Genomic DNA, 10492 nt, shown 5'->3' with positions numbered 1-10492 from the left:
TTTTGTCAAGATTTTATTTCTATAGAAAATTTTGTCAAAATTTATTGCTTTAGAAAATTTTGTCAAAATTTTAATTATATAGAAAATTTTGTCAAAATTTTATTGCTTTAGAAAATTTTGTCAAAATTTGATTTCTATAGAAAATTTTAGTTCAATAGAAAGTTTTGTCAAAATTTTATTTTTATAGAAAATTTTGTAAAGATTTTATTTCTATAGAAAATTTTGTCAAGATTTTATTTCTGTAGAAAATTTCGTCAAAACTTTATTTCTATAGAAAATTTTGTCAAAATTTTGTCAAAATTTTATTTCTATATAAAATTTTGTCAAAATTTTATTTCTATATAAAATGTTATCAAAATTTTATTTCTATAGAAAATTTTGTAAAATTGTATTGCTTTAGAAAAGTGTGTCAAAATTTTATTTCTATAGAAAATTTTGTCAAGATTTTAGTTCAATAGAAAATTTTGTCAAAATTTTAGTATTATAGCAAATTTTGTCACAATTTTATTACAATAGAAAATTGTGTCAAGATTTTATTTCTATAGAAAATTTTGTCAAAATTTATTGCTTTAGAAAATTTTGTCAAAATTTTATTTCTACAGAAAATTTTGTCAAAATTTTATTTCTATAGAAAATTTTGTCAAAATTTTATTGCTTTAGAAAATTTTATCAAAATTGTATTACTATAGAAAATTTTAGTTCAATAGAAAATTTTGTCAAAATTTTAGTTCAATAGAAAATTTTGTCAAAATTTTATTTCTATAGAAAATTTTGTCAAAATTTTATTGCTTTAGAAAATTTTGTCAAAATTTTATTGCTTTAGAAAATTTTGTCAACATTTTATTCCTATAGAAAATTTTGTCAAAATTTTGTTTTTCGGCGATTTTGTGTTTGTTTAATATAACATATACCCCATATACCCCATATGGACTAACTTACAACTTAGAAAACGGTGTTAAGAAGTTTTAAGATACCTTGCCATCGGCAAGCGTTACCGCAACCCAAGTAATTCGATTGTGGATGACAGTCTTTAGTACAAGTTTCTATGCAATCCATGGGGGAGGGTACATAAGATTCGGCCTAGCCGAACTTACGGTCATATATACTTGTTATTTCTAAAAATTTAAAAACTTGCTATTAACTGACACATAAAACATTGTTTAAGTTATCCTTGTCATTAATATAATATTAAACATAAATTTCAATTTCAGTTGTGTAAGAATTTTCTTTACCTTCTAATGAAACAAGAAAAAAACTGAATCCTTTGAAGTATCTCATGATTTTTCGAATTATTATTTATAAACGAAATGTTCACGCTGAACTTTGACATTTTATATTCTAAATATATCGAAAACAACTGGACTCACAATATTGAGCTTGCAGTGACTGTTGGTATTTTTAAAATTTTTACTTAGAATTGAAATTTTTAATGTATGCAAATTGCTAATTCTTGTTTGCTGATATTTATATGGACCTTTGTTGTTTCTTATTTCCAGGATTTAATTAAGGCGTAAATTAGAATGCAAAACAATATGGAATCGGAATAATAAAATTACAAAAAACGATTTCAATCTCCTATGAAAAGTTTTCCATTCTACACCGGGCAACAAAAAAAAGCTCATTCACAACACATGCAGGTAAGTTTGAAATTATATGAGAGAGTTAACAAGGGAAAACTAAAATTCTATGAATAGGTCATTATCATACTGGAAATTGAAGAATGAATGCAGTTTATTTGGCAAAACTAGAATTTTAGATTCAATAGCAGATTTTAAAATGTATGTAATTACAAAATCTATGGAATAGTATTTAGGGTGGTTCAATAAAAATTTACCATTAACACCTGATGTGCAATATCTAGATTGCATCCCCCAAAAAAAATATTATAATTTTCCCCTTGATAAAATTCCTATAGGAAATTTGGTAGGATATCCAAATTGCATCCCCAAACAATTTTTTTCATTTTCCCTTGACAAAATTCCTATAGGAAATTTTTTACGATTGGGTTTGTGTCGTTTCATACTTAAGATTCGGCTCGGTGTTTATGTTAGGTTAACTTTAAAAGCCCTTCCAGAAGATGCACTCCCTATGATGTTCTTTATTTTAACTACCCAGGAAGTTCTTTTAATTCAATTTTTTATAACTTAGTTTTTTCATACTTTTAATGGGTAATTTTAACTTTTTTTGTTTCAAATAGGTTAAAAACAGAGTAAGAATTCATAAAATGGTACAAATCGTTTAACTTTTGCCGGAAAAATGCTAAATCCATTCTGAAAAAATTGCGAATTTTTGAAAATATTTGATGTCAAACATTCCACACAAGCGTAAGAATGCATTAAAACTCATAAAAAAATTTTTAAAAATTATTTATTTGTGAAATATCATAAAATTTCTTAATTCAAATCCAAAACATTGAATTCGGATCACACCTAAAGAAGTGATGCAAATTCAGTGCAACGGCTGTTGAAATGGAGTACTTCCGTCCTATGACAAGCCCATGTTAAATTTATCGCTTCTGCGTCAATTTTGCACCACTTCCGGATCCAAAAAGAACATTTTCATTACTTTTTGGCGACGCCTTTTTTGCTGGGTATATATACCTTTTCGGTCTAATATATATCACGTATGGACTAAGTTACCATTTAGAAGACGGTGTTAGGAGGTTTTGAGATACCGTGCCATTGGCAAGTGTTACCGCAACCCAAGTAATTCAATTGTGGATGACAGTCTACGCAATTCATGGTCGAGGGTACATAAGCTTCGGGCTGGCCGAACTTACGGCCGTATATAATTGTTTATACACTGCGCCACACTGTGGAACAGGGTATTATAAGTTAGTGCATATGTTTGTAACACCCAGAAGGAGACGCGATAGACACTTGGTGTCTTTGGCTATAATGCTCAGGGTGGGTCCCTGAGTCGACATAACCATGTCCGTCCGTCCGTCTGTCTGTGAACACATTTTTGTGGTCAAAGTCTAGGTCGCAATTTAAGTCCAATCGCCTTCAATCGCCTATTGATTTTGGAAGAAATCGGTTCAGATTTAGATATAGCTCCCATATATATCTTTCGCCCGATATGCACTAATATGGACCCAGCAGCCAGAGTTTTATACCGATTTGTTTGAAATTTTTTAAAAACGTAACACTTAGTCGTATAGCCATGTGTGCAAAATTTGATTGAAATCGGTTCAGATTTAGATATAGCTCTCATATATATTTTTCGCCCGATATGGACTTATTTGGCCCCAGAAGCCAGAGTTTTATCCCGATTAGCTTGAAATTTTGCACAAGGAGTTCAATTGATAGTATAGTCATGGGTGCCATGACTATACTATCAATGATTGAAATCGGTTCAGATTTAGATATAACTTCCATATATATTTTTCGCCCGATATGGACTTATATGGCACCAGAAGCCAGAGTTTTGGCCTAATTTGGTTGAAATTTTGCACTAGGAGTACAATTAGTAGTATAGTCAAGTGTGCAAAATTTGATTGAAATCGGTTGAGATTTAGATATAGCTCCCATATATATGTTTTTCTGATTTCGACAAAAATGGTCAAAATACCAACATTTTCCTTGTTAAATCGCCACTGCTTAGTCGAAAAGTTGTAAAAATGACTTTAACTTGCCTAAACTTCTAATACATATATATCGAGCGATAAATCATAAATAAACTTTTGCAAATTTTCCTTAAAATTGCTTCAGATTTAAATGTTTCCCATATTTTTATACCCTTCACCACTACTGTGGTACAGGGTATAATAAGTTTGTGCATTTGTATGTAACGCCAAGAAGGAGTAATCATAGACCAACCTTTTAGTATACGGATCGGCTTAGAATTAAATTCTGAGTCGATTTAGCGATGCCCGTCTGTCTGTCTGTCTGTCCGTCTGTCCGTCCGTCTGTCCGTCCGTCTGTCTGTCTGTCTGTCTGTTGGTGTATTTTTGTGTGCAAAGTACAGCTCGCAGTTTTAGTCCGATTGTCCTAAAATTTGGTATAGGGTCCTGTTTCGGCTCAGAGACGATCCCTATTGATTTCGGAAAAAATTGGTTCAGATTTAGATATAGCTGCCATATATATTTTTCACCGATCTGGTCATAATTGGCGTGTACATCAACCGATCTTCCTCAAATTCCGTACATTCGAATATTCTATGAGTCTCAAAAAACTTGAAAAATATCAGCCAAATTGGTTCTGACTTAGATATAGCTCCCATATATAGCTTTCGCCCGATTTCCACTCATTTGCCCACAGAGGCCAATTTCTTGCTCCGATTTAGTTAAAATTTTGCATAGGTAGTAGAATTATCATTGTAACTATGCGTGCCAAATTTGGTTGAAATCGGTGCAGATTTAGATATAGCTCCCATATATAGCTTTCGCCTGATTTACACTCATATGACTACAGAGGCCAATTTTTAACTCCGATTTAGTTGAAGTTTTGCACAGGGAGTAGAACTAGCATTGTAGCTATGCGTGCCAATTTTGGTTGACATCGGTTCAGATTTAGATATAGATCCCATATATGTTTTTCTGATTTCGACAAAAATGATCAAAATACCAACATTTTCCTTGTTAAATCGCCACTGCTTAGTCCAAAAGTTGTAAAAATGACTCTAATTTTCCTAAACTTCTAATACATATATATCGAGCGATAAATCATAAATAAACTTTTGCGAAGTTTCCTTAAAATTGCTTCAGATTAAAATGTTTCCCATATTTTTTACTAAAATTGTGTTCCACCCTAGTGCATTAGCCAACTTAAATTTTGAGTCTATAGATTTTGTAAAAGTCTATCGAATTCTGTCCAGATCGAGTGATATCTAAATGTAAGTATTTGGAAGAAACCTCTATATATTCAGCACCCAACAAATTTGACGGATTTGATATGGTATCGAAAATTTAGATCTACAAAGTGGTGCAGGGTATAATATAGTCGGCCCCGTCCGATTTTAGACTCTCCTTACTTGTTTTTAGTTGGTTTAATTTAACTAAATTTTAATAAATTAATTTAACTCATTTATTTATTCAATTATATAAGAATTACATAACAATCGATATCATTAATCGCAAAATATATGTACATTTAATGTTTTAATGAACAAACTTATGTTGAGCAATTAAAAGACTATAAAACAAATTATGAATTTTTCCATATATCATCATGTGTTCTTCGTCATGATCATCATCATCACAATTGCAGTAACTTTCATTTGCTCTTACAATAATGCTTCACTATATGGACATTAATCGTTAGGGTATTTCATTGGATTGCTCTCTATATCGGTGTATATGATGATGTTCTTATTAATGAACATCGTTATGCATTTCTGCTACATGAGCTTGTTAATTAAATTACAAATTAAAAAAAAAAAAATAATAATAATAATAAAAACAACAACAATCCTCACATATTAAACACAAAACAAAATGCATTGCTGCTCTACCAGACGGTAGAATAGCTTTGTGTTGGGGGTGGATATTTGGGGCAGTGGTAGATGAATGACTTGTTTCCAACTTTTAATTAGATTAACAAACTTTTTGTCTCTCATAAAAAAAAAAACAAATATCATGGGATATAAACGTTAATCAAGTAATTTGTATTCGGAAACTCAAGTGAATTTGAATACCATGTGCACCATGCGGATTAATGCAAGCTTTAATTTCAGTCTGTTTGTTTTTGTGCTCATAGGATGCTAGTAATAAAAAATTTGCTTTTCCGTGGTTAACACTTGAGAGTGCTGTTTCTGATCGTATAAAGTACGAGGCAGGAAACCGTACAATAATGAACGTTTCATACTGACATTAGATGCATACCTACACTCACAAACAATTTACTTGGCTCCAAAGATTTTGACATTCCCTTAAGGAATTTTGTATTGATTGCGAGCCAAAGATGCGGCATCTTTAAAATGAAGACAGTCACAACCGATTTGGATGATATGTTACAGGTTTGGTTGATACCACAGAAGGTTACCTTGTGCCAAATTTGAGTAAGATCCATTAATAAACAAGGCGATTATGGTCACAAATAAGGTTACTAGTGGAATAGTAATAAATAAGGCTATTATGGTCAAAAATAAGGTTATTAGGGCAAATTTTTCAAAATCGGGCGATACATATATATGGGAGGTATATCTAAATCAGAACTGATTTGAATGATATTTTACGGGGTTTGTTGATACCACAGAAGGTTACCTCGTGTTAAATTTGAGTATGATCGGTTAATAAATAAGGCGATTATGACCAAGTTTTAGAAAAATTGGCAATGCATATATATGGGAGCTAACATATATCTAAATCTGAACCTATATCGATGATAGTTTGCACATATTGTTAGCACTATAGAAGATTAAAGTAAGCCAAGTTTGAGTAAGATCGGTTGATAACTAAAGTCTTTATGGCCAAATTTGGAAAAATTGGGTGATACATATATATGAGAGCTATATTTAAATCTGAACCGATTTCGATAAAATTTTGCAGAATTGTAGGATGATGAAAAAGATTACCTTGTTCCAAACTTGACGACTAGTAAACAAGTGCAACGTGACCCCATTTGTAGAAATCGGTCGATACATATATATTGGAGCTATATGTAAATCTGAGCCGATTTCGACCAACTTTGGCACTCATAGCTAGGTTGTTAATTCAACTAACTGTACAAAATTTCACGTAAATTGGAGTAAAACTTTGGCCTCTTTGGTCACAAGAATGTAAGTCATGCGAAAATTATATTTGGGAGCTATATGTAAATCTGAACCGATTTGTACCAAATTTGGCACACTTGACGTCATTACCAAATTTCCTCCTTGTGTAAAATTTGAAACAAATTAATATGAAACGATAGCCTCAGGGGGGGGCATATACCGGTATGAAGTGAGCGTCAATATACAAATGTCTCGATAGGGAACCATAGGATGGGGGGTATATTAACTTTGTCATTCCGTTTGTAACACATCCAAATATTGCTCTAAGACCCCATAAAGTATATATATTCTGGGTCGTGGTGAAATTTTGAGTTGATCTAAGAATGTCCGTCCGTCCGTCCGTTTGTTGAAATCACGCTAACTTCCGAACGAAACAAGCTATATACTTGAAACTTGGCACAAGTAGTTGTTATAGATGTAGGCCGAATGGTATTGAAAATGGACCATATCGGACCACTTTTACGTGTAACCCCCATATAAACCGACGCTCAGATTTGGCTTGCGGAGCCTTTTGGAGGAGCAAAATTCATCCGATCCGCTTGAACTTAAGTACATGGTGTTTGTATATGGTCTCTAACAACCATGCAGAAATTGGTTCATATCGGTCCATAATTATATATAGCCCCCATATAAACCGATCCCCAGATTTGGAGGAGCAAAATTCATCCGATCCGCTTGAACTTAAGTACATGGTGTTTGTATATGGTCTCTAACAACCATGCAGAAATTGGTTCATATCGGTCCATAATTATATATAGCCCCCATATAAACCGATCCCCAGATTTGACTTGCGAAGCCTCTAAAAGAACCAAATTTCATTTGATCCGGCTGAAATTTGGTACATGGTGTAAGTATATGGTCTCTAACAATTGTGCCAAAATTTATCCACATCGGTCCATAATTATATATAGCCCCCATATAAACCGAATGGTATTGAAAATGGGCCATATCGGACCACTTTTACGTGTAGCCCCCATATAAACCGACGCTCAGATTTGGTTTGCGGAGCCTCTACGAGAAGCAAATTTCATCCGATCCGGTTGAAATTTGGTACGTGGTGTTATTATATGTTCTCTAACAACCATGCAAAAATTGGTCGATATCGGTCCATAATTATATATAGCCCCCATATAAACCGTTCCCCAGATTTGATATCCGGAGCCTATTGGAGAAGCAAAATTCATCCGATCCGGTTGAAATTTGGAACGTGGTGTTAGTAAATGGCCGCTAATAACCATGCCAAAATTGGTCCATATCGGTCTATAGTTATATATAGCCGATCCCCCCAATCACACAAAAATTGGTCCATATCAGTTGCCACTCGAGCCAAAAATAATCTACCAAAATTTTATTTCTATAGAAAATTTTGTCAACATTTTTGTTCTTTAGAAAATTTTGCCCAAATTTTACTTCTATAGCAAATGTTGTCATAATTTTATTTTTTCCAAATTTTACTTCTATAGAAACTTTTGTCAAAATTTTATTTCTATAAAAAAATTTGTCAATCTTAATTATATACTTATTAAATCGGCCTTTTTATACCCTCCACCTTAGGAAGGAGGGTATATTAACTTTGTCATTCCGTTTGTAACACATCGAAATATTGCTCTAAGACCCCATAAAGTATATATATTCAGGGTCGTGGTGAAATTCTGAGTCGATCTGAGCATGTCCGTCCGTCCGTCCGTCTGTTGAAATCACGCTAACTTCCGAACGAAACAAGCTTTCGACTTGAAACTTGGCACAAGTAGTTGTTATTGATGTAGGTCGGATGGTATTGGAAATGGGCCATATCGGTCCACTTTTACGTATATCCCCCATATGAACGGACCCCCAAATTTGGCTTGCAGACCCACTAAGAGAAGAAAATTTCATCCGATCCGGCTGAAATTTGGTGCATGGTGTTAGTATATGGTCTCAACAACTATGCAAAAATTGGTCTACATCGGTCAATAAATATATATAGCCCTAATATAAACCGATCCCCCGATTTGGCGTGCGCAGCCTCTAAGAGAAACAAATTTCATCCGATCCGGCTGACATTCGGTACATGGTGTTAGTATACGGTCTCTAACAACCATGCAAAAATTGGTTCACATCGGTCAATAATTATATATAGACCCCATATAAACCGATCCCCCGATTTGGCTTTCGGAGCCTCTAAGAGAAGCATATTTCATCCGATACGGCTGAAATTTGGTGCATTGTGTTAGTATATGGTCTTTAACAACCATGACAAAATTGGTCCACATCGGTGCATAATTATATATAGCTCCATATAAACCGATCGCCAGATTTGATCTCCGGATCCTCTTGGAAGACCAAAATTCATCTGATTCAGTTGATATTTGGTACGTGGTGTTAATATATGGCCACAAACACCCATGCAAAAATTGGTCGAAATCGGTCCATAATTATGTATAGCCCCCATATAAACCGATCCCCAGATTTGACCCCCGGAGCCCCTTGGAAGAGCAAAATTCATCGGATTCGGTTGAAATTTGGTAAGTGATGTTAGTACATGGTATCTAACAACCATGCATGAATTGGTTCATATCAGTCCATAAATGTATATAGCCCCCATATAAACCGATCCCCAGATTTGACCTCCGGTGCCTTGTGGAGAAGCAAAATTCATCCGATCTGGTTGAAATTTGGTACGTGGTGGTAGTATATGATATTTAACAACCATGCCAAAAGTAGTCCACATCAGTCCATAATCATATATAGCCCCCATATAAACCGATCCCGAGATTTGGTTTTGGAGCCTCTTGGAGGAGCAAATTTCATACGAGTCAGTTGAAATTTGGTACATTGTGCTAGTATATGGCCGTTAACAACCATGCCTAACTAGGTCCATATCGGTCTATAGTTATATATAGCCCTCAGATAAATCGATCCCCAATCACACTAAAATTGGTCCATATCAACTTCGGAATTGTATATAGCCCCCATATAAGCGACCCCTATATTTCAATTCTGGCTCCCTACGTACCGTGCAAAAGTCCATATCGATTCGTAATTATTTGTAGACTTACCTTTTTGTCTAATATATACACGCAAAGAAAAAAAAAACGTTTGGAAAACGTATACCGAAAACGTATACCGAAAACGTTTTTCTTTTGTTAGAGTTTTTTGAATTGCTTCGAAAAGTATACACTTTTATCACCAAAAAAAATCGTTTGTTACAAAATTTTTATTTTTTCAGTAAAAAAAGTTATTTTTGAACCAACAACACAGTCCATTTCGTTTATATCAAACACTGTTCTTTTCTAAATTTAGGTCTTTAATAAGACACATTTTACAGTTCATAGTAAAAATTTAATATAGTAGAATGTAATGTTGAAAATTTTTTCGGAATCTTCCGATCATATCTGGAATATATGTAAAAAAAAAACTGTGGTCGAAGCAGGGATCGAACCCACGACCCTTGGCATGCAAGTCAGACGTAGCAACCACTGCCCCACGGTGCCCAACTAAATGTATTTTTTTGTTAAATAAACTTTGTTTAATCGGCTCGTGGGCGCCGCAAGCTATGCTATATAAATATAACTTAGTTATATGGGTAATTATCTATTGATGACAATAACGGCTACATGGTTCAGTGGATAGTGTGTTGGCTTACAAATTGCATGGTCCGCGGTTCGATTCCGTCCAGGCGAAAGGTAAAAAAAAATTAAAAATTTATAAAATCGTATAATTCCTTCTACATTGTTTGTGTTACAGAAAAAGGTGCTAAGAACTAAAAAACTTCGTGGAAGTGGGAAAGATGTGAGGGAAA

At 33.7% G+C, this 10492-nt stretch overlaps 1 protein-coding gene across 1 annotated transcript in view; it reads left to right on the top strand.

The window, feature by feature from the left end:
• Positions 1-1227: 1227 nt before the first annotated feature.
• stan (Protocadherin-like wing polarity protein stan) overlaps positions 1228-10492 on the top strand; it is a gene marked incomplete in the record, with an annotated part of 461543 nt that continues 452278 nt past the window's right edge. Inside the window, 2 exon segments of the mRNA XM_075310442.1 lie at positions 1228-1431; positions 1497-1637.

Source organism: Haematobia irritans, chromosome 5, assembly GCF_050003625.1.
Source record: "Haematobia irritans isolate KBUSLIRL chromosome 5, ASM5000362v1, whole genome shotgun sequence".
NCBI classification, from domain to species: Eukaryota; Metazoa; Arthropoda; class Insecta; order Diptera; family Muscidae; genus Haematobia; species Haematobia irritans.
Note: the sequence above shows the minus strand (reverse complement) of the source record. Positions and strands in the feature narration are given on the sequence as shown.